Consider the following 25,655-nt stretch of genomic DNA (forward strand, 5'->3'; position numbering starts at 1 on the left):
TTCTCTATCAGGGCCCCTCCCCGAAAGTCTCTCTTCTCTTCCTTCCTTCCATTCCAAATTAGTTTCAATTCAAAGGGACCATGTAAAGCCAAGATGCCATTTAGAGGAGCGCCTTGGGTACATGCTCAGTTTATGACTCTGGCTTCTAAGTCGTTAACGAGAAGATAACTACACATGGGGCTGTGGGGACATATACAAGTCTCAGTGAAGAATGTCAAGTTTTATTGCCCCAAGTCCTGTCACATATGAATTTGAAAGGTCTTGCTTAGACCCACAAACAAGCAAAATCAAAAGGCAAGATGGCGACTCTATCTTCAATGCATTCTGGGAAGTAAAGATGGAAGAGGCATTGAGCACTGATTCAACATTTCCCTGGAGAAAATTTAGCAATATTTTAATGCAAGATATGATAGGAGAAAGTTTTATACTCAATTAAATCTTCGGTGTGTACCTGAATTTCAGAATCAGTTTGTAGCGATTAACTTTCATGTGTTTTCTTTAAAATTAAATTAACAAGATCCAAACACTTACATATACATCAGTGGCTAGATAGACTCAGTGATGTGCCAACAGTGATTAAAGTCAAAGATGACAATGTCTGCTCTATAAAAGGGCTTTGGATCTGGAGGCTTCTTAAATGTAAAGTCTTCCTAAAACCCTTTTTCATTTTTACATTTCAATCATTTGTTTCAGATAGAATAGAAACCATGTATAAGTGACATTTAAAAGTAAGTGTGTCAAGTTACCCAATTCTATGACATTCTTATTCCAGGTCCTGTGCCAAAAGCAAATACTTATTATAGGTAAGGTGAACTACTCTCAGGACGGCACTATTCAAATACAGCATCTTTAAGGCCACTTACAGACCAGGTCTATGATAGCCTCCAAATGTTCGAGCTTGAAGATGGGCCAAGGCCTTTCGGAGGACCCCTCCCACACAGAGAGAACAGGTAGGTATAATTCGGTGGGCTCATGGCCTCCTCACAATGAGTAAGTACTCTCTTGTTACTTTGATCCATACCTCCCATAAATCTTCCCTAAGGATCTGTCCAGTGTGTCCACTGCTTTCCTCTTGGCCTCTAGACGTTACTTGGGTCCCTACTAGCACAAAGTCTCTCCACACTTTAGTCTTTTCTCTGGCTGCAGGATTGGCCCATGTCCCTTTCTGGTCATGCCTGCCTTTGATGCTATTGCTTCTCATTTACCCTGCAGTAAGACTGCCAATGTTGCTAGGATTTAATTCCTCCAAAAGCCTATCATCGGATTGGGACTGATTGTAAGTACTAACAATTGGCTTGGTTTTCTGGATTGTCTAAAGCCGTGTGATTCTCAGAGTACTCGACCTCCCTTTTCTGCCATGATGTCCCTATAACTGTAAAAGCAGAAGGACTGAGGGACATTTTGCACTTGTCTTTGTTTTGCAGGTTGCTGTATCCAAAGAATTTATCATCTAGTGGCCAACTTATTGGTGTGGGTGAGCCCCTCTGCGATGGGCTAGCATAGTTCTTGGAAAGCAATCCTGAGACTTAAATCTCTGTCCATGTGAATGCCTGCAGAATTCCCTAAAAGCTTGAAGATGATGAATTCCATAAACTCAGCAGTGCCTCTCTGGGATTCACTCTCTGTGTGACATGGGTTGAATTCCTTAACCTCTGTGGCCTTATTTCCTCATCAATATAATGAAGAAGTTGGACTAGATGACTTTAAAAGTTCCTTCTAGCTCAAAATCCCTCATCTCTGAAACTATCTTCAGGCTCTCAGGAGTCTTCCAGTTCTCCTTTGTTACTCAAAGTACCACTGAATAGCAATCATGTGAGATATGACTTTAATGTATAATCTCAAAACTTCAGAATTGGAGAGGGGAGGAATCTCGGCAATGATCCAGCCTAACATATCTGAGGTAGACTCATCTCTACAGCATTCTCTACACTCAAGAATTGGCCATCTAGTCTTGTTAAGAACTCTAATGATTAGTGTAGTTAGGTGGCTGCCACTGCATAGAGAGCCAGGCCTGGAGAAAGGAGGATCTGGGTTCAAATCTGGCCTCATAAACTTCCCAGCTGTGTGATCCTTGGCAAGTCACTTAAGCCCAATTGCCTACTCAATTCCAAGAGAGATCAGATGAGAGTTAAAAAAAAAAAAGAACTCTAATGATGGCTTACTAATTTTGAGGTACCCCATTCTACTTTTGGAGAGTTATAATTGCTAAGAATTTCTCCCCTAACATTAAGCAGCAATCTGTTTCTCTACAACTTCTATCCATTACTTCTAGTTATACCATTCAGGGCCTTGGCAGAATGAGTCAAATCCCTCTTCAACATGACAGCTTTTAGCATTTTTCAGACTAAGCATTGCCAATTACTTTAAGGGATAGACACTTGGCTTCTGGCCTCTTTCCTCTGGGCACATTCCATCCTGACAATATTCCTAAAACGAGGCACCCAGATATGGTAAATATGTTCTGACCAGGGAAAAGAACGTGAAACTCTAAATCTCCACCTAGAGGCTGTCCTCCTTGGATGCAATCTCAGATCCTACGAGCTTTCCAGGCTGCAATGCCACATAGATAACTCACCCTGAGCTTAGAGTTCAACTAAAACTACCAAGTCTTTTTCATATCCAGTCACATCTGCCTTGCCATTGAGCCAGAGTTCATAATTCACATACAAAAAGCCTCTCATCTCTCACACCCACAGAGGCTCATCACGTTATAGCCAGATTATTCATAGTCTTGATGGTATAATCTTGTTCCCTTGGGTCAGTCTACCTAACAGGATGTCCAGGCTAGCTATGACTTTATTCCTTGCCAGCCATACTCCTGATTCTCCATTTCCTTCCTCTCTCCAGATCCAATTTCCTTTATTATCAATTCTTCTGAGATGAACAGCCTGGCTGACATTACTTTTATATCCTGGACAGTACCTTATCTCCATCCCCAAACTTCATTCGAGTCCATGCTAAAATATTTTCTTCTAATAGGCCGTTGCTATCTTCCTTAGGTCTAGATTTTTCCCTGTTGATTATTTCAAATTTTCCTTTATAGGGATTGTCTGTAACACAGTTATTTGCATGCCATCTCCTCAACCAGACTGGAAGCTCCTTGAGGGCAGGGGTTCTCCAGCCCTTAGCACAGTGGCTGGCACATAACTGGCACTTAAGAAATGATTACTGGCATACATGGTTGGTTGGTGTCCTTTGTACTCCAAGGACATGACATCATGAGTGATGTGAACTGGATTTAAGTGAGGCAGAGTTGCAGAGTCGTCAGCTTCACTCTCTTCAAGATGCATCATAGACCAGTGATAAGACAAAAGTCAGTGCCTGCTTCAGCCCCCTTCATGGCTGATGGAATATCAATTGTTCTCCTCCCATTCCACCGAGGGAAGTCCTCACATGCCTGAGGTAGGCATCTTCTTAACTCACTGATGGGTCAGCTACCCTCAACCTGGCATAGTCCATCTACTGGGATGGCTAATGGAGTGTGGCCACAGCACAAGCAACAACTCCTTGGAACCACAAGTGACAGCTGGGTGGCAAGTAGACACCAAAGGATGAAGACGAGACCTGAATAGAACTTGGCAAGCCCTCACCCCAGAGATGCCGATCTTCTCTGAAAGCCCTGCGCAACCCAGCTAGGTGTCATGCCTGGAGTCAAGAAGACTTGAGTTTAATTAAGTCAGTCTCAGACACTTCCTACCTGTGTGACCTAGGGCAAGTCACTTAGCCTTATTTGCCTCAGTCTCCTCATCTGTAAAACGAGCTGGAAAAGGAAATGGCAAACCACTCTAGCAGCCAAGAAAACTCTGAATGGGGACAGAAGAGTTGGACATGACTGAAACATCTAACATGTAGTAAGCACTTGAAAAAATGTTTCTTAATTTGACTTCTAGCCATCTTGTCTCCCTCAGACTATGGGTTCTTGCTTTTCTCTCTGAACTTTCAATGCTTCACCCAGTATTTGGCTCATATTTACTTAGTGCTGGCTGATTATTGGAGATGAACTGAGTTCATAGAATCCCAGAATCTCACAGTTAGAAAAGAGCTGAGAAAGTATCTGTTCTAGCTTCTGCTTGATATAAGAATTCCTAATAAATCCTGCAAATATGGCGCTCTCAGGCCACCATCTTCTGCCATTTTCAGATAAATCTAATGACTAGGAAATGTGTCCTACTGAGTCAGTCGTCTCGTCTTCTCAAACACAAGCTCATCTTCTGGTAGAGATTCATTCATTCTCAGCAATGACAAGATGAAGTGTCCTGCATACAGTACTGGAATGTTGGCTAAGGGTTTTGGCTTCCTACCGGAGTTCTGCAATAATCATGGGCCCTACAGACCATACCCATGTTGTAGATGAGAACAGTGAGACTCTAAGAGGTCACGCCTCTGGTAGTCAGGAATATTTCACATCCAGGGCTTCCTGACTCCAGGTCTAGCACCCTATCATGGATGCCATGCTGCTTCCCATCAGCACTCCTCACCTAGTACAGCATCCATGATTTACTAAGCAGGGACAAAGAAGGCAGTCTCGGGCCAAGAGCTCACACATGATGTGAAGGAAGCTCACACATCCTTTTCCGGGGGCGTCATCTCACAAACCGTCTCTCTCAGAGCTTGAAGGCAGAGACTAGCCTTGCAAATGTCAGCTGGATTCTGGCATGACTGGTCTCATGTCCATCTCACATGATTAATGGGAAAGAGAGTTCCCTCGTGCAGACAGGAAGCATTGCAGCTCTGCTGGCTGTAACTCCAAACGGCCTGGGCTGCATATGGAGGGACGAGGGCTGTCCCTGGCAATTGAGATGCCACCTTCGGAGCTCTTGGAGGTGGGCTATGAACAAGAATCATGAAAGGGGGCTAAGAACAAAAGGTTGGAAGCAGTGAAGTGGTCAGGCGCTCACAGGCCATGGTTAGAAACAGCATGAAAGAAGTCAAGATGGCTCATGGGGTCTAACTGTAGCAAAGGCAAGGGGAAGCAAGGAACAAGTTCTTTCAGACACCAATTACCCGACAAATGGTGTCGGTGTCCAACCTGTCTGGAAAATAATGCCAAACTTGCATCAGATTGCCAGCCGTGTCAAGTCTAAGTACCAGGGAGTACACGGTCTCCAGTTGAAATGTCACTGGACATGGGGCGACCCTGAAGAGGACTGCTGAGCAGAATCAGCAACCCTCATTTGTATGTTTTCTATGTAATCCCACTAGAAGCCCTGTTTTATTTCCAAAAGCAAATTTACCAAAGCTTTCGGGATTACAAATCAGGAAATGAGATTGTTCTTTTCAAAGAGCAAAGCTCTTCTCCAACTTTAATCCCCTAAAGCAGATTTGATTTTCTTCAAACAAGTAAAACCCTGCTCTGACCTCAGCCATCAGTTCCCCTGGCTTCACTCTTCCCACTCTGAGGCTAGTAGCACGACAGAGAAAGTCACCTACAGTCAGTCCCCAGAGCCGACAACCAGCAGCCGATAGAGGGAATCCTAGTGTGGCTGGCTGCAAAGGGCCCTTGGCCAGGCTAGAAGTTTGGGAGCCTTGCAGTCAGGCCAACAAAGTAATGTCTTTGCAAGGCAGACCCACCAAGGCCACCCAGGGCTGGGGAGGGGAGTGGAGTCTGACCTCTTTTCCAAATTAGATTTCCAATGATAGGAGTGAAAAATAGGAACTTGAGTCTGTTACAATGCTCAAGGCTTAGAAAGGAGACACATAAGGAATTCAGACCAACAGGGGGGAGGTGAGGAAGGAGGAATAGCTTTTTTGATGACAGAGTTGGAAATTCACATTTCTACTGCTAGACAGCCCCCTATGACCAATGCACATGAAGTGTCTCCGGTGTACAGGACAATTTGTGACACATAAAGTATTAGGGGCAACAGAAAGGGAATAAGTCTGCCTTTTATCCCACCACTGCCTTCCTCTGCTGCCTACAGGCATTGCTGGAAGTCAGTCAGGGCGCAGTGCCAGTAAGGCTGAGATCCCAGCTGAACATTCCTATGTGCCAGGTAGCTTCACTCTCCTTCACGCCTCTCACCCTCATCAGCTCTCTAAAAATAGGTGCTCTTGGTCTCTAGGGACCCCAGGCAAGGGAGTGGGGTTTGGTACAGCCCATCCCTGCTCCTGCAGAAAGAATTCCAAGTGCATGTCCTCCGATGGTGAGTGATGGTTGTCACCTTCATATAGAAAGACTGCAATTCACCACTGTATAGTATTTTTGTACATTATTATTATCATCCCATTCTTCTCGTCTTTCTGATGATGTTCAGATAGAAATGATCCTGGACAAGTTATTATTATCTTGTTATTGTTCTTTTATGTTTAATATTCCATGGACAGAGGTGGATAAAATAACTTTGTCAAGAATTTGAATAAAAGCAGTAAGATAGAAGCTCTTTCTCTGAGGGCTCCATGAAAGCATCCCCAGCATAAATCCAGTTGCAGATAGAATGACTGCAATGATATTGACTTCACTCCATTCCCACATGACTTGGATCTCTCCTCTGCCAGGTCTGTGAATTTTGAGACCTTTTCGCTCCATGGAGTAGGAAGAGAAAGCGTGCTTGGGATGGCCACATCTATTGAAATTGTGGTTATTGAATGGTTAGAGATCACAGCCTTATCCGGGTGAGGGTGGGCAACAGTTTGGTTTAACTAACGTTAGCATAACGCTCTGGGTCCAGGTCAGTTTATTGTTACCCTCTCGTGGATATTTTGAGATTTCTATCTGTGGCATAAAGATTGGTGTTTTTTCAGACCTGACACTTCTTGAAAATGAGTGAAATTCGTGATATGTAACTGAATGGATGAGAAAGCATTTATGAAGCACTGAAAATGGGGCAAGCACTATGCTAAGCCCTGAGAGTACAAATACAAAAGACAGTCCTTGTCTTTGGAAAGATGCCCCAGTACAGGGGAGCAGTGGGCAAGTGTGGTGAGTGGAGGCGCAGGGCTCTTTGGGATTTGCAGAATAAAAAGTGTGTGGGGGGGGTGGGGGGGTCAGGCAATGGCAAGTGCTAGAGCAAGTCTAAGTTAAAGTATGTTTTGGGGGTCTGGGGCAAGCTTTTTTTTAGTGAACCTCTATCGAGAGCTGATAATACTTAAGTCTTTGACCATGGCTTGCTTGGTGTTTGGTAGAGATTCTGTTTTTGCAGGCAGCAGTATGTTATGTTTTGACTATTTCCCTGCAGAATTTGCAGACTCCTAAAGGATAACCTTATCCTAAGCGGCCATCATAAACTCCCCCAGTTCTAGAAATCAATATGTGTGATTCAGCCGTGGGTTGGCGACTGCATCCTCCTGACTGTCGATGTTGTCATCCCCGTCATCGTCACTATTATTCTACGATCACCAGTAGAGAGCAGTGAATGGGCCAAGTCTGCATTGATGATTCACTCGAATGGACCTGACATCAGAGCTCCCTGCTGCTAGCACCGCTGGCTTCTCTCTGGAGAAGGTCAGAGTCGTTCTTCTAGCAGTCACGACCGGCCAAATCAGCTAGGCTGGTCCTCGGGTGGCGGACGTTTGGCTCCTTACTAGCTCTTTACTCAGAGCTTTTCCACAGAGATAGGTTGTGTGACAGCTTGTCACTTATTGGCCCAGCTGTCAAGAGCTCGACATTCCTCCCACACTATGAAGAGGTATCCAAGATGGAATTATGAGTATAACACACCTGGCAAGTAATTACAGAAGAGATTTAAAATACGACTTTCCTTTTCTTCTTCATCTCCTGATGCTGTAAACATTGAGTGTAGTGTGGGAAGGTAAATGGCAGGTCTTTGACATTTGCTCCTCTTCTCTTCCCCAAGTGACTGGTGCAATACTTTCTTTCTGCAACTTTATACATCATTTTTCATAAACTCTGTTGACAGAAAACATCTTCCTCAAAACTTCAAAGTTGGTAATCAATTTCTGCAGCTGAAACAGCCCCCACTCTCGATCATCAGAGAGCCAGAGGCTGTCTAACCCCCGGGACGCTAAGGCTGCACATGAACTGTTACTGGTAGGGGCACAAATACCAAAATATGGTTAATATTCCATTTAGAATTCTCTAGCCCTGGCTGCTAGGTCTCCTCAATAACAATGAAGTAAACTTCCTCACAACATAGGAAAGGTGGATATTCTAAATGACGGTAGTTAAAGGGTCAGGGAAGGGGTTAAACCCAGTTTGCGAGTTTTTACCAATGCACTTTTATCTTTACATTTCATTTCATATCGCCTATGATTCCCAATGCATGCCTCACCTTCTCCCTTCCAGGGAGCCACATAATACAGTATAAGAAGAAGGAAAAAAGCCCTAGCCCAATAAAGCTAACCACAGCACTGAAAGGGGATGATGCGTTCCACATCCATGGCCCCCTGACCATTCTCCCCGCCATATCTATAAAGACGAGACGGAGGTACATTCTCTGATCTCTCCTCTGGAGCCAAGCTTGCTCATGGGATTCTCCCAGAACAGAGCTTTGATAGTTTCATTGCTGTCGTTCTTCCTGTAGCATCATCATTATTATTAATAATGTCTATTGCTTTCCAATTCCACTTATATCACTTTGATCACTTTATATGCCTTTGTGGGCCTCTTGGAAGTTGTCACTTCTTAAAGCACCTCATTGCATCCAGATTCCGCTACTTGTTTTGCCCTTCCCCAAACAATGGGCTTCCCCCTTTTTCTAGGCCTTTGCTACAACCAAAAGTCCTGACAAATATGACACATCAACCCATCAGTGGGATTTCTGGATCACAGGAGAGGAGAACTTTATTCGCTTTGTTATGACCAGAATTCCAAATGCTTTCCAGAAGTATTGGAGCAAATATGTTGTACAAACAATACCCTGCTGTACAGGTCTTTCCAGAGCCCCTGGAACACAGATTATTCCCAATGTTGTCATCTTTGCCAGTTTTCTGGGGACGAAGTGAAACCTCAGAGATGCTCTGATGTGCATTTCTCTTATGAGTGATTCGAGCATTCTTTCACAGGGTTGCTGATAGATGGCAGTTCTTTGGGGAACTGTCAGCTCATCTCCTCTGACCCCTCATAGCCTGGGCAATGGCTTTGAGTTGGACACACAGTTGAGTCAGTCCGCAGGTTTCCAGCTAAGAACATGACCCTGCTCCTCTACACATCTTCTGAGTCCTCTCTCCTTTGTCCTTCACAAGCACAATGGCTGACAGGCACACACTCAGTGCTTAATAAATGCTTGTTGGACTGCCCGGCCATCCCGACTCCCTGTTTGTTTCAGACTGTATCAGGGGGATGAGGAGGAGGATGTACATGGTATTAAGCTTGAATGTTTACAGAGCACTTTCCTCCTGACAGCTGGCAGAGAGCCCCATGTTGCAGAGGATGGTACTGAGGAGAGGAGGAATGATAGAACTGTAAAGACTCCAAAGGAGGATCTGAATCTGGGTCTGCTAAATCCAAGTCTAGGATACTTTCCATTGCACTGTGAGTTTCCAGGTGGTGGGTAGAAAGGAGGAGGCTCACCTGTGTCTCCCATTTTCTCACGGCTAGAGAAAAAAGTCATAGCCCTAGAGTGGAACAATCCGCTGAGCACCTGTTTACACGCTAAGATCATGTCAGGTCACATGCATTTTCATGGCATTGAGAAAAATAAGAGGTAACAGTTGCTGCCTTAACTGAATGGTTTCCTGGTATCGGGCTCCCAGGAGCGGCCGGGGAGGGCTCAGTGCACTAGACAACGAACATGGCTCCAGGGAGAGCCCAGGCTTCTTGCATCACTTCACAGTGTCTCCCTCCAGCTAATTAAGGAGCAGAACTGATGGGGCCCCAGAGAGCCCATTCAGAGCTTGCCTGGTCAGAGGAAGAATGGCCACAACGGAGGAGAATGGAGCTGGAAGAACATGAAGGCAGAAAGAAGGGGAAGAGATACATCTGAGATGCCGAGGAAAAGGGCTATCAGTGTACCGTTCTAAGGGGCCCACAAACAACTCACTCTTTACTCTAGCTAAGGTCTGACTCTGGTCAGATGTTCAAGGCCTTGGCTTGGTCATCCAGTCCAGAGACACAGAAATAACGTAGAACAGTCAGATGGAAAGCTCTCATTAACTGTTTCTAGTTAATTTTCTAGCAATGTTCACAAAAAGATGGAGGTTAGCATAATAGTGAAATAAGACTAATGGATATCTACGTAAAATCACATGACACTGAGATCTGGACTTTTAAAAGAAAGATGAGGCTTTTTAATTGTCTGGAGGAGCTCCTCAGACACAAGTGAGGAAGATTTCAAGAAACTGAAGGGCCTAAGGAAATGGTATTTGGAGCTAGAGAGGTCTGGGAGGGTGTCCAGTCTAATTCACTTATTTAATAGAATAAGAATGGTCACACAGGGCTCACAGACACAGAATCTCAGGGGTGAGTAAGTAGGCAGTCAGCCTCTATTTTGAGACTTCAAATCTACAACCTCTTCAGGTCATTCCAATTTTGGCTAGCTCTAAACGTGACGCTTCCTCTTACATACACCTAAATGTGCCTCTAATGTCCATCTATTCCTTGATATGTAGAACCATTTCATTTCCTAATAGTCTCCTGCCTGGTCTCTATCCTCCCTTGGGAAAAGGAGAAATATCCATTCCATAGAATGCCAGTACTCTTATCTCCACCCAACTAGGCCATCTGCCTGTAGTGGGAAGAGGAAAACCAACATTCCATTAAGCACCAGACTCCCCCTTGCCAGGAAGAGGAGAAAGGCCATTCTATCAAGTGTCCAGCCTCATCTCCAGCCTTGAGGGAAAGGGTGAAACCTTTTACTGTTAAAGACTAACTTTCAACTTTAAGTACACAAGCCCAAACTGCCTAAGGGGCTGGGGGGACTATATCCTGAGGCCAAATCCAGTAAGTACAAGGAAAACCTGGCCAACTTCTTCCCTCTAGGCTTAACGACCAACCTCCCAGCCCCCAATAAGATCTTCTGATGCCAGTGATTGTGAACCCCAGAACTCATCACTCAAACACTATTTCCCACTATCCAATTCCTTATTCTCAATCCGTTCAAACCGCACCCCCCCTCCCCCAGTATCTCACTCTAAAGTTATTCACCTCCCTTCTATCATGTTCTTTATAGGTAACAAATTTACTTTCATCTTAAATCTGTTCCTTTCCCACTCCTTCCATGTTCTGGCTCTCACTGAGTCAGTGCTTAGCTCACAATCTTTCTCACCTCCCCAGCACTCATCCTCTGGGACACTTCATAGAATTTGCTCCTTCATCTCACCTCAGCCACACAACCACAGGATGATGATCAGATCTCTGACCTTCCCATTACCCGCAAAGGCACCATTCCCCCCTTTATGAACGGTGAAATTCCCTTATCTGGTCATGGTCCACTGTCAATTGATTTCTCCCCAGAAATTCCAAGCTCTGTTGTCTGTGCCCACTGTGCCCTCTAATCCCTCAACCCCACTACTCTCTCTGCCCCTTACTCTTGTAACACTCACCTTCTCCTCCTTTAACCATCTTGACTACTTGGATAACCAATTCAACCCTACATTTCTTCTTCCAATGTCTTTTCTCTCCACAGCTGCTTTGCCTCCTTATATCATTCATCTCATCCTTGGAGAATGATCACTATCTAGTACCTTCATCCCTATATACCTATGTTGAATGAAGCTAGAGAAAAAGCACCGAACTACAAATTTATGGTACATAATCTCAATGGCACTCTCACTATGACAAAGTAATCCTTTTACACATCTCTAATGAACTCACTACTATCCCTCTTTCCAAAATGGCTCTTCCAAACTTTGCCATCTCTCCTCAAACCTCTAATGGTTCCAATCCCCAACCTTCTCAGATGAGAACCTTACTATATATTTTACTAAAAAAATGAATTGTTCCAACCATTCTGGAGGGCAATTTGGATATATGCACAAAGAGCTTTAAAAGAATGCCTACCCTTTGACCCAGACATACCACTGCCGGGTCTGTACCCCAAAGAGATAATAGGGAAAATACATACACAAAAATACTCATAGCCACACTCTTTGTGGTAGCAAAAAATTGGAAAATGAGGGGGTGTCCCTTGATTGGGGAATGGCTGAACAAATTGTGGTATCTGATGGGGATGGAATACTATTGTGCTCAAAGGAATGATGAAGTGGAGGAATTCCATGTAAACTGGAAAGACCTCCAGGAACTGATGCAGAGCAAAGGAGCAGATCCAGAAGAACATTGTACACAGAGATGGATACATTATGGCACAATCAAATGTAATGAACTTTTCTACTAACAGCAATGCAATGACCCAGGATAATTCAGAGGAACTTGTGAGAAAGATGCTATCCACATCCAGAGAAAGAACTGTGGAAACAGAAATGCATTAGAAAAATATGTGATCAATCATGTAATGTGATAGGAATATGATTGGGATTCTGATGTTGAAGGATCTCGCTGCTGCAGATATGAATAATACAGAAATAGGTTTTGCACAATGATATATGTGTAACCCAGTGGAATTGCTTGTCAGCTCTGGGAGGGGAGAGGATAGAGAGAGGCAGGGATCATGAATCATGTAACCATGGAAAAATATTCTAAATTTTTAAAGAATGAGGTCATTCGCAGAGATATGATATTATATGATAAACATTTATTAAGGGCCTACTAGGTGCCAGGCACTGTGCTATAGGCAGAAGGTACAAATAGTAATAATAATAAAGGCAGCCCCTACCCTCAAAGAGTTTATGATCTAATTGCTTATAATCTGATTATAATCTAACACACAAAAGGAAGTTTCTCATGTCACCAGACAAAAGCCACTGCCATCATCTCCTCCTTTGCTGCAGGCTCACATGAAGAGGTAGCCCTTCTCCTTGCCTAGGCCAAGCATCGTATATAAGTGTGTAAGTGATCCCATTACCTTCAGTCTTCTCCAGAGGACTGCCCCCTTTTATGACTGCTAAGCTCTCACTTATCTTCAATCTCTCACTGTTGGGGGCTGCCTTCTTACAGCCTATAGAAACATCCATGTCTTCCCCATTCTCAAAAAAAACTTGTTCCATTCAACTCCACAAGGTACCATCCATATGTCACCTGCTTCCCCTCCTCTCCAACTCCCAGCTTTTCCAGTACTTCCAAGAACTAATATAAATTCCTTCAGCCTTCAGAGCACTTCACAACCTGCCCACCTTCCAGTTACCTTACACAAAACAGACTTCTTCCATTAAAAAAACCCTATATACGTCTTCTTCCATTCCTCCTCCCAACCCCATGTATTCTTCAATCCTGTGACTTTGTTGTTCCATGAGTAAAGCTATCTATCTTCCTACTCTGGGTATTTTTACTGTCTTTCCTCCATGTCTGGAACGTTCCTCCTCTTCATGTCTACCTCTTGGCTTTCTTTAAGTTCCATTAATGCCTCGCCTTCTAGGGAAAGTCTTTCCTAATCTCTCTTAAATCCAGTGCCTTCTCGATGTTGATCATTTCAATTTATCTCATCTAGAGCTGGTTTGTACCCAAGTTGTTTGCGTATTGCTCCCTTCATTAGACTGTGATCGCCTTGAGGGATTGTTTGACCCTTCCTATTACCAGCTGCTTATATATACCTATTTTCCCTCTTTAAACCAATTTAGAGGTGAGGTTCAAGCATTGCCCCACCCCCATTTTCCCCTCCACTTTAAAAGCTCTTCCTGGTATGCCTCTTTTATGTGAAATAGTTTTTTTCCATTCTACTTTTTCTTTCCCTCTTCTCCCAGGGGATCCCTCTTTCTTTCTTATCCATTATCCCCCCTACATCATTGTAATATAACCAACTCACTCCCAAACCTTTCTATGTAGAAACCTACCAACTGTCACAAAAATATTTTTAGAAAATAAATGTATCATATTCTCATATAAAAAGATAAACAGTTTAACCTATTGACTCCCTCGTGAATTTTCTTACATTTACCTTTTTATGCTTCTCTTGAGTCTTATATTTTAAAGTCAATTTTTCTATTCAACTTTGTCTGGTCTTATCATTAGAGATGTTTCTAAGTCATCTATTTCATTAAGTATCCATTTTTTCCCTTTAAGGATAATAATCAGTTGTACAAGTTGGGTTATTCTTGGCTGTAATCTCAGCTTTTTTTGCCATCTGAAATACTGTATTTTAAGATCTTTGCTCCTTTAATGTGGTAGATGCTAAATCTTGTGTGATCCTGACTATGACTCCATGGTAGCTGAATGGTTTCTTCTGTTTTGCTTGAAGTAATCTCTCTTTGAGGCAGCAGCTCTGGAATTTGGCTATAAGATTCCTGGAAGTTTTCATTTTAGGACCTCCTTCAATGGATTCTTTTCATTTTCCTTTTTGTCAATTCTGTTTTTTAAGAAGTTAGTTTTCATTAGTGAATTTTTATACCACTTTTTCTATTTGGCCAATTCTGGTTTTTTAGGTGTTATTTTCCTTAGAGTTTTTTTGGTGCCTCTTTAACAAGTTGTGATTGTCTTTATTTTTTTTTTAAACCCTTACCTTCTGTCTTGGAGCCAAGGCAGAAGAGTAGTAAAAGTAGGCAATGGGAGTCAAGTGACTTGCCCAGGGTCACACAGCTAGGAAGTGTCTGAGGCCAGATTTGAACCTAGGACCTCCCATCTCTAGGCCTGGCTCTCAATCCACTGAGCTACCCAGCTGCCCCCTGCAATTATCTTTTCATAATTTTCTTCCTCTGCTTTCATTTATCTAGTTTCCCCTCTACCGGTCTTATTTGCTTTTGATAATCATTTTTAGGCCCTTCTGGGAATTCTTGTTGAGCTTGTATACAACTAACATTTTGTTGTCTTCTTTTGAGTTTGTATCTTGATCTTCCCTGTCACCACAGTACTTTTACCACACCACTTTCAAGGGTCAGGTTATTTTTTTGTTGTTTGCTCATTTTTCTTGATTTGGAACTTTATGTAAATGTTGAGCTCTTTCCTGGCAAGGAAATGGGGAGGTGCATTGCCTTGGGCTTCAGAAATTTTCATAATGCTGTCTTCAGACCTTGTTCAGGAGGTCTGGAATTTTTCAGTGCTTCCAGGGTGGTGTGATCTGGGAAGAGGTGTGGTTATTGCTCTCTGTCTGCACTCTGGTCCTTACCCACAAAGGTCACTGATCTCTTCAAACTGCAACTGGGTACTACTCTTCAGGGGCTTTCTTTTCATGGAAGAAGTGATATTGCCTCCCAGGGCTTCTACTCCCTTTTGAGTGAAAGTGCTCCTCTCTACCTTTGTCCTATGATCCAGAGGTGGATACAGGCAATGGAGCTGCCAAACAGTATCTGGTCCTGCATCCAATGCTGGCATAGAGGGTAATCTCTTTTTGAAAGTTGCCAGATTTTTCCTACATCTCTTGTCTGAGAGCTCCCAAAACTGATGCTGCATCTATTGCCATCACCATTTAATCTCATCACTGCTGTTTCATCCTTGTGGGCTTCAGGCCAGCATCCTCTCCAGTATCACAGATCTTTCTTTCTGAACTCCTAAGCTGTCTTGGAGAAAAAGAATGTTTCACTCTGACCATTTGACGGCTCTTCCACTCTAGAATTCTACATCAGGTGTTAGTTTAAAGTTGTTTGGAAGAGAATGTTAGTAGAGCTTGGATGAGTGCTTTTCTACTCCACCATCATGGCTCCATCCCAGAAGTCAGATGACATAATTTATTCTTTTTTAAATTGAATTTTTTCAATTATGCAAAGAAACAATTTTTGACAATTGTTTTCTGACATTTTGTGAATTCAGATTGTCCCTCTCTCTCCTCTATCTCCCCAAGGCAATAGTCTGATAAAGGTCATATTGATGCTTTCATGTAATACATCATATTCCCTGTGAAGTGATTGAAAACATCTATCAGATATGCAATCTAAAAAAACTCACGGAGGGTAGCTAGGTGGCTCAGTGGATTGAGAGTTATGCCTAGCGTTGGGGGAAGTCCTTGGCTGAAATCTGGCCTTAGACATTTCCTAACTGTGTGACCCTGGGCAAATCACTTAACCTCCATTGCTAATTCAAGGTCAGAAAATAAGGGTTAAAAAAAAAAACCCAAAAACTTATGAAGGAAATAAAGTGAAGGATGGCATGTTTTAATATGCAATCATATTGCAACATTTCCTTCTTTGGCTATAGATAGCATGTTTTTCAATTTTGTTTGTTTTTTTAAATCATGAGTCCCTTGAGGTTATCTTGGAACTTTGTTTTGTTGCTAATAATTTAGTTCTTCACAGTTTAGCATTGTACCATATTTCTGTTACTGTATATTCTAGTTCTTCTCACTTCACTTTGAAACAGTCCAAAAAAGTCTTTTCAGGTTTTCCTGAGCTCAATCTATTCATCATTTCTTATGGTTCAATAGTTTTCCATTACAACCACATATGACAACTTGTTCAGCCATTTCCCAATTGATGGACATCCCTTCAGTTTCCAATTCTTTGCCACTGTAAAAAAAGCTGCTAAAAATATTTTGGTACAGGTAGAATGTCTCTCTTTGGCCTTGATGGGTTCTAGACACTTGGTAGAGGTGATTTCTTTTTTTTTTTTTTTCTTTTTTAAACCCTTGTACTTTGGTGTATTGTCTCATAGGTGGAAGATTGGTAAGGGTGGGCAATGGGGGTCAAGTGACTTGCCCAGGGTCACACAGCTGGGAAGTGGCTGAGGCCGGGTTTGAACCTAGGACCTCCTGTCTCTAGGCCTGACTCTCACTCCACTGAGCTACCCAGCTGCCCCTGTAGAGGTGATTTCTGATATCTCTCCCTGATCGCTCTCAGGGGTCTTAAAAAGTTATAGCAGATGGGAGAGGTACTACCCAAGGTCCTTTTCCTTAATCTCTGATTGCTTTGGGATACAGACCTAGTAGTGGTATTGCTGGGTCAAGGGCTATGGTTCTAGACTGCTCTCCAGAATGGTTGTATCAGTTCACAGTTCTGTCACCAGTGCATTAGTGTCCCAATTTTCCCACATCCTTTCCAACAGTTATCATTTTCCTTTTCGATCATATTAGCCACTCTGATAGGCGTGAGATGGTATCTCAGTTACTTTAATTTGCATTTTTCTAATCAACGGTGATTTGGAGCATCTCCTCATATGATTAGAGATAGCTTTCATTTCTGTATCTGAAAACTGTCTGTTCATATCCTTTGATTATTTATTAATATCATGCAACCCACTCTTGAAGGAATGATGCCGGTCTTCTGTGATCACTGCTTTCTTTTCTAGATGATCACAGTTGTTGTCCATTCAGTTGTGTCTGACTCTCCGTGACTCCATAAACCATACTGTTCATGAGGTTTTCTTAGAAAATATACTAGATTGCTTTGCCATTTCCTTCTCTAGTGGACTGAAGCAAAGAGAGGTTAAGTGACTTGTCCAGAGTCACCCAAGTAGTAAATGTCTGAGGCTGGTTTTGAACTCCATTCTTGCTGACTTCCAGCACCAGCACTCAATCCATGGAGCCGTCCTTTAAATACTACATTCTTAACTTATTTTGCTAAGGAGGTCAGGCTCAATTCTGAGGAAGAGTGCACTCACTTCCCTTGATTTTGGAGAACTGAAACCCGGACACTCATCTGCTCAGGTAATACCTCTCCCATCTGCTATAACTTTTCAAAAACCCCTGATAGTGGATCTGAAATTACTTCTAACAATTCTTTTAGTAGCTGGGATATCATTCGTCTAATTTTGGTGTCTGGAATCCATCAAGGCCAAACATAATCTTTTATTATTGCCTTACTTATCTTGGGTTCCAACTCCTATTAGCCACTTTCCCCTCTGTTCTTTCCAATACAAAGGCCATTCTCCTTAAAGAGAATAGTGGCAAAATGAGGTAGTAAGGGGCAGAGCTGGGATTTAAACTCTATTATGTGGACAGAAATGATTGTAGGAACCAACAAATAAACTATATTTCTACTGTGGAAAGAACTTGAATCGCCATTACCCTTGTGCATTAAGAAAACCATATGCCAAAGAATGGGTAAGTATATCTTGAACAACAGGAGAACATATGGGAATATCTTTAAATAAATGCACAAATCTTGTAGGGGAGGAAGAGGGAGGTGCTCTTCTCTTAAATAATGAATAAGAGAGGTCAGGGTCAGCGATCTCTGCCCTGTCACTCAGAACCTCTTAGAAGGAAACAGAACCCCAAGGCTGGTTAAGGGCAGATTTCTAAACAGAAAGATGCAGCCTGGTAGCTTTACCCTCCTGGCATCTCTCACAAGCTAGTCAATAAGCCTTGTTGGAGACTCGCTATGCGCCAGGCTCTGTGCTGGGCGACAGGAAAGCGAAGTCATCCGGGAGATGGAGCCTTTTCTCTGTGAGTGGGGGAGAAGCCGTGCAGACGCCTCACGGCGCAGGAGCTTCACATCCGCGGAGGCCACAGGAGAGAACCTCGGCAGGGCGGCCCAAACGGGCAGCGGGACTAGGAAGGTCCTGCTGCAGCACACAGGAATTGGAAGCAGTGCTGACGGGAGGCAAGGAAAGAAGGGGCAGAAGTGAAGCCTGAGAGAACTGCAGGCATGAGGGAAGCCCAGGGCCAGGGCCAGCTTCGTGGAGAGGAGCCAGCAGAGGCCCGCACGTCTAATCAACAAGCACTCATCAAGGCACACAGGGTGAAGTGGTTTCTACATATCTTATCTGATCGGCATCAGGAGACTGAGGTAGAATTGCCCAGGACTAAGGTGGGCCTGCTCTAGCCACTGTGCACCCTACCTAACGCTCACTCTCTTTGAAACCCTCCCCTTCTATCTTGGAGCCAATACTGTGTATGGATGCCAAGGCAGAAGAGCGGTAAGGGCTAGGCAATGGGGGCCAAGTGACTTGCCCAGGGTCACACTGCTAAGAAGTGTCTGAGGTCAAATTTGAACCCAGGACCTCTCATCAATGGGTCTGGTTCTCAAACCATTGTGCCATCTAGCTGCCCCTCCTCCCCCAATTTGAGGTTGTCTTGGCAAAGATATTGGAATGGTTGGTCATTTCCTTCTCTAGTTCATTTTACAGATGAGGAAACGGAGTCAAACAGGGTTAAGTGACTAGTCCAGGGTCACACAGCTGAGGCCAAATTTGAACTCAGAATCTCCCCTCTCTAGGTCTGGCTCTCCACTGAGGCACCTAGCTAACTCTTAAGTGGAAGATAGAGAAAGCTACTGTGATAATCTAGCAGGGAGGGGACGAGAGCCTCTCCCCAGTGACAGCAGTGAGATGGAAGGGGCTGTATGCGAGAGATGCTGGAAAGGCAGAACTGGCAGGCCTGGCAACAGGCTCTAGGGACGAGAGCAAGAATGAGCCGCAGAGCACCGGCCCAGGCCGCCAAAAGCCAGCAGTAGGCCGACCAGATCAGAAGCATCGTGCCCATTAAGAAGATTCAGTAGCTCCGGCCAGCTCTCCAGTGTGGATGCCCCCCTTTCAAAATGCGCCTGTGACCACTGTCGGGACAGTCTCAGTTGTGCTCACCACCGCCGGCTCACAGCTCTCAGCCACAGATTTGGGTCCCCTGGACGGGCCTTTCCTGGGGGCTGGGGGTGGGGGCCGGAGTGACTCGCTACAAAGGGAGTAAAACAGGAGCTGCTGCCCCCACTGGCCTGTGGACACCTGGACGCCGTCCTCTGGGCCGGCTCCAATGCCCGGCTCCTAACCTTTGCCTCCCGGCTCGACGGAGGTCTCAGCACCCGCGAGAGGACCTTCTTCTGGTCCTTTCCTCTGGCACCGTCCCTCTGGACTCTGCCCTCCCGCTCTTCCCGTCTCCTGACTCTAAGAGCCACGCTTGCTGGCAGCTCTCTCCCCCTGGAGCAGGGGGGCTCTAAGGGCCGGGGCTATCTCTGCATTGCCTGGGATTCTCAGGACTTGGAGGAAACGGTAAACATCTTGTCGTACTGCCTAGAGAAAGGTAACAGCTGCCAAGATTTCTTATTTTTTCCCTCTACTTCAAGAAAAGATTCTAGCAGCACCCAGAAGAATGAGTCCAGGGGTTTATGATGAAGGGCCATCACATACAGGTTCCAATGAATGTCAGGGGGCAGCTAAGTGGCTCAGGCCTAGAGTCGAGAGGTCCTGGGTTCAAATCTGACTTCAGACACATCCTAGCTATATGACCCTGGGCAAGTCACTTAACCCCTATTGCCTAGTCCATAGTGCTCTTCTGCCTTGGAATCCATACACAGTACTGATTCTAAGAGAGAAGGCAAGAGGTTAAAAAAAACAACATCAATTACTCGGTCAACATGAATATAAACAACCTTTAATGTGATTTTCAGAGGCTGCCATTGAGGAGAGGATTCATTTTTCTACGGAACATAAATATTCCACCAGGAACTCAGCTTGGGGCAGTTGGATGCTTTAGAAAAAGACTTGAACAGAAACTCTGTCCCTGAAACCTGAGTAGCCCTTGGGTGGAGGGACCAAAAATTGACTTCAGACAGCATTAGCGGAAGTCCTCGGCAGTTTAACTACGAGGCCTGGCTGAGGAAGGGGGGATTAGTTAGTCTCAGAAGAGAATCCAGGTTTGTTTGAAGGAAATGAAAGAGAATTGCTTTCTGAGGCGTATCAGTAACGGCCCTCCACCATAGGTCAGTGTGGGCGCAGAGATACCTGGAGAATCAGTAGGAGGGATGGGAGATGAATGGTTGTTTCACGTACTATAAAGGATGCCTGTGTCTGACTGAGGTTAGAGGGAAAATCCCGCCACAATGCCCTCCTGACATGGAAAGGGGAAACCTCACCCCACCAACCACCGGGGAAAATGTCTGTCTGCTCAGGCCTTGCTTCCCAGCTTGTTTGCCTCCAATGAGAAGCAGCTGACAGATTCAGTGGTAGCAGAGAGGGGGCAAGAAGCACTCGGGCTTCAGAAGGTCTCCTGCACGCCTTTAGGAATCTAGGAATCTGGTACAACACCCTGGAGAACAGATCCCACTCTCTCCCAGAGAGGAGAGCTGTCACTCCATTAAAAAGTAAAATGATTTATTTTAAAACAGAAAAGTTGAGTCAGAAGCAAAGGGCAAAAGGAAGCAGGGAAGAAGCAAGCTCTGCTGCCACCTGGAAAGAAGGAAAGCTTGGAGGAGAAGATGAAACATTCCCCCTCATCCTCAGCCAAGTCGGATCTGCACAGCCCCTCATCTCTAAGATTAGGACTGTCTGCATCTCAGCGTGCACAAGCCACACGGCTTCACAACCACTGCGGGAAGGAATTGGTTTGGAAGGTAGGAAATTGGGATTTTCCCCAAGAGCTCTAAAAAGACAGAAATTTCAAGGAACCAATTCTCCTGAAAGGGGGCACTGGAAGGAGACAGGAAGGAGACAACTGGTTCCTGTTTGGGAAGCTCCCAGTCTGAGTGGGTAGACATGAAATGGAGTCCTAAGACACAGAAAAAAGAATAATACCTGACATCACACTTTAAATGCTTTAACTATATGGCCTCCCACCAGCTCTGTGAGGTAGATTCTCCTAGCTGCCAAACCAAAGGCTTTTTCTCTCTCCTCATTCACCTTGCCCCCTCTGCAGCCTTTGACCCTTGGTCACCCCCTCCTCCCCGAGGCTCTCAGAACCCATGTCTCCTGGTTCTTCCCATATCTCATTTCTCTGTCTCTAACTGCAGATGTCCCTCAGGGTTCTGTCCTGGGCCCTCTTCTCAGCTCCTTCGTACTTCTTCACTGGTGATCATCACATCAGCTTCCAAGGATTTAATGATCATCTCTATGCTGATGATTTTCAAACCTCTCTTGTCCCAATCTCTCTGCTGACCTCCAACCTCAAATCTTCAGCTACTTTTCAGATATCTCCAACTGGGTGTCCTAGAGACACCTTAAACTCAACATGTTCCCCCTCTCCTCCCTTCCCTATTATTGCAGAGGGCACCATCCTCCTCCCTGTCCTTCAGCATCACCCTGGACTCCTCACTGCCCCTCACTGCCCATGTCCGAGCCATGGCTAAGACCTGTGGATTTCATCTCTGCAGCACCTCTTACATACGCCCCCTTCCCTTCTCTGACACTGTCCTCACTCATCACTGCCTGCCTGGATGACTGCAATAGATACAGCTCCCTGTGGCCTCCAGGATCAAATACAAAATTCTACATTTAGTGTTCAAAGTCCCCTTCCTACCTTTCCAGGTACTCTCAGATTTAGTTAACTTTGGCCTCCTGCCTGTACTCTGAACAAGCCCCTCCACCTCTCAGCTACAGGCATTCTCTCCGGATGCCTCCTGTGTCTGGAATAATTTCCCTCCTCTGTTCTGATTACTGACCTCCTTTGATTCCTTTAAGGCCCAATTAAAATCTCATCTTTTACTGGAAGCTTTTCCCAACCCCTGATAATTTCAGAGCCTTCCATCTGTTAATTATTTCCTATTTATCCCACAGAGAGCACGCTTTGTATACATTTGTTTGATGTTGTCTTCCCTGTTAGATGGAAAGCTCCCTGAGGCCAGGAACTATCTTTTGCTTCTTTTTGTATCCCAGTGCTTAGCATAGTGCCTGGCACAAGTATACTGACTGATTGATTAATATACTTGTTGTATCCTCTATTAGAATGCAAGATGAAAGCTATTTATGTTGGCTAAGAAGGACATTGACTAGCAGATGAGATTAGGTAGAAGAGAGAGGCGAAGTACAGAAGCAAATGAACACATCAATCAATAAAGATCGAAATTAACGTTTACCAAAAATTGCTGGGAAAACTATAAAGTAGCCTGGCAGAAAATAGGTTTAGACCAACATCTAGCATCACATACCACAATGAGTTTCAAATAGATACATGACATAGATACAAAAAAAATCACATCATAAACAAATTAGAGGAATAAAGCAGGAAATATATTAAAAACAATGTATAGAGGACAAGTTTGTGAATAAATAAGGGACAGAGAGGATTACAGAAGATAAAAAAGGATAATTTTAATGACCTAAGATGGAATTTTTTTTTGCACAAAAAAGAATGTCATTAAAATTAGAAAGAAAATATTTAAGTGGGAAAAAATCTTTGTTTCATATTTCTGATAAAAGTCTGCTTTCCATAATAAGAGAAGGAATTGATTTAAGTATTTAAGAATGAAAGTCATTCTCCACTAGATAAAGGATACAAACGCAGTTTTCAAAAGAAGAAATCCACTCTTTCAAAAGATATATAAAAATATTTTGAATCACTAATAATTGAAGGAATGCAGTTTCAAAAAACATCTGAGGCTCTACTCCACACCTATTAGATTTGTAGAGATAAGATAGGAAAAAGAGGTGCTGAGAAGACAAAGACATTGATAAACTCTTAATGAAAGCTGCAAAGTGGGAGAGCAATTTGGAAGGAAGCTCAAAAAAGCATTAAATTGTGCTTAACTGTTGACCCAGCAATCCCACTACCAGACCTATATTCCAAATAGAGCATAGAAAGAGGAAAAGAGCCATATGTACAGAAAAAATAGAGTAGTTTTTGTTGCAGCAAAGAACTAGAAACAAATGAAGTGTCCATCAACTTGGGAATGGATAAATGAATGGTGGTCTATGAATGCAATAGACTCTTACTGAGCTAAAAGAAATGGTAGAGGTAATTGTTCAGAGAAAACTAGAAAGATTTGTAAAGAAGAGATGCTAAAGTATGTTCTCCACTTCCTTTTAGAAAGATGCTGGGGGGCAGCTGGATAGCTCAGTGGATTGAGAGTCAGGCCTAGAGATAGGAGGTCCTGGGTTCAAATCCGGCCTCAGAGACTTCCCAGCTGTGTGACCCTGGACAAGTCACTTGACCCCCATTGCCCAAGGAGACAATACACAGAAGTTAAAGGTTTAAAAAAAATAAAAATAAAAAAATAATAAAAAAAGAAAGATGCTGGACTCAAGTGCAAAATGAGAGACACACGTGGCAAATATGGAGATTTACTTTGACTATGTTTGTGATGAGGACTATGGTTTTTTTCTTTGGGGGAAGATGGTAGGAAGAATGAAACATAAATTCAGGAAAAATGCTAAAGAAAACTTTAAAAGTAGCATACAGATAATGAAAAAATACAGTACAAAATGAATATAACACCCTAAAGAGGACACAGAACAATTCTGTAGCACCACTATACAATTGTAAAAGATACCCCAAAAGAGTCACTCATCAGGAGATTTAAGAACTTCAGGGACTTCAGAAGTCACTTAGTACATTCATATCTGAGAATCCTTTTTATAATGTTTCTAACAAGTGTTTTGCCCAGCTTCTAATTCATTAACATGGCTTTATGAGGGGATCTATATATGTATACACACACACACATACGCACTCACACATACAGTTATACATATAAACAACATACATATCTTTTAAGTATACATAAAGCATATAATATACAACTGGGATATATACATACACACATATCTTTATGTAGATACAGTATAAAATATACACTGCACATACATTATAGATGTATATAGACATATAAATTCTCTGAAAACCCCCCAATCTTTTTCAGACAAAATGCTGCCCAGTCACATCTCCCCAATCACGCTCTTGTGAAGCTGACTTTTTTCCAGTCCAAGTATAGACTTTCTATGTATTCCTCTTAAATTTCATTCGACTCAACTTGGCAGCAAGTTTAAGATTCACAAGACTTCTGGGATTCAGGCTCTTTGCCCTCCAGTGAGCTAGCCTCCTCTGCTTGTATGATACTATGAGGAGCAGGGATCATCTTCAAATCTGAGAGAAGATAAACTTGTTTGGAGATAGGAACTGTTTCCTTTTCGCCTTTGTCTCCCCAGCTCTTAGCTTAGAGTTGGCACATAGATACAATACAGCCTCGAATGAGCATGTCTTTATCCAAGTCATTAATAAAAATGTCAATCAGCAAAAGCAAAGCACAGATCTCTGGGGCTGCCTTCTAAGCTCGTATTAAATTTCTTTGGTTCCTGCCATTCAGGCTGTTCAGATACACTTAGGTGGACTGCTTCTTGGGCCTACCTGCCATCCCCTATTCATGCCACTCCGGCTCCTGACCCTGCGCCCTGCACTGGCTGTCCCTTATTCATGAACTCCTCACTTCTGACTGTTGGCTGCCCTGGCTTCTTTTAAGGTGCCGATTTCTGCAGAAGGCCATTCCTGCTCCCTCCTCTCTCCCTGTCCCCATGCGAATAATCCCTTCCTTCTAAAATCACCTTCTATCTATGCCATACATATCTTTTATGGACATAGTTATTTGTATCTTCTCTCTCCTCTGGAACCCAAGCTTCTGGAAAGCAAGGAGGGTCTGTCTGTCTTTCTTTGGATCTCCAAAATTCAGCCTAGAGACAGGGACTTAGACTTAGTAAGCACTTCAAGAAATACTTATTCACCAAGTTGCAGATTGCCAGTTATTTGACTCACAACACGGTCTTTTTCCATAGAAGAGTAAGAAAGATTTTTCAAATGGTTTGCTAAAATCTAGGTGAACTATGGCTCGACAGTGTATTTCTTCAACAATCTACCCTATCAAAAAAATGAAAAAAGGTTACGAGTCTGTTCTGATGAAGTTCTGTTGGCTCTGGTAGTCACTACTTCCTTTTCTAGATGGCTACCCTTTAATAGCATAGATGAGAATTTAGTTAGGATTGAAGTTAGCTGTTTTTGCAGATTCTATTATCTTACATTCTTTGAAAGTTGGGGTAATGTTCACCCTTCTCCAGTCCTGCAGAACCTCTCATTCCCCATGAGTTGCCAACACTAACAGGAGGTCAGCCATCAAAGCAGCCCATTCTTTCTGCACCCCAGGAGGAAGTC

The 25,655-nt window shown here is 43.6% G+C and overlaps 1 protein-coding gene across 4 annotated transcripts in view; it reads right to left on the reverse strand.

The window, feature by feature from the left end:
- EXOC6B (exocyst complex component 6B) overlaps positions 1–25,655 on the reverse strand; it is a 643,271-nt gene that overhangs the window by 158,211 nt on the left and 459,405 nt on the right. The window lies entirely within an intron of this gene.

Source organism: Gracilinanus agilis, chromosome 2 (genome assembly GCF_016433145.1).
Source record: "Gracilinanus agilis isolate LMUSP501 chromosome 2, AgileGrace, whole genome shotgun sequence".
NCBI lineage: Eukaryota > Metazoa > Chordata > Mammalia > Didelphimorphia > Didelphidae > Gracilinanus > Gracilinanus agilis.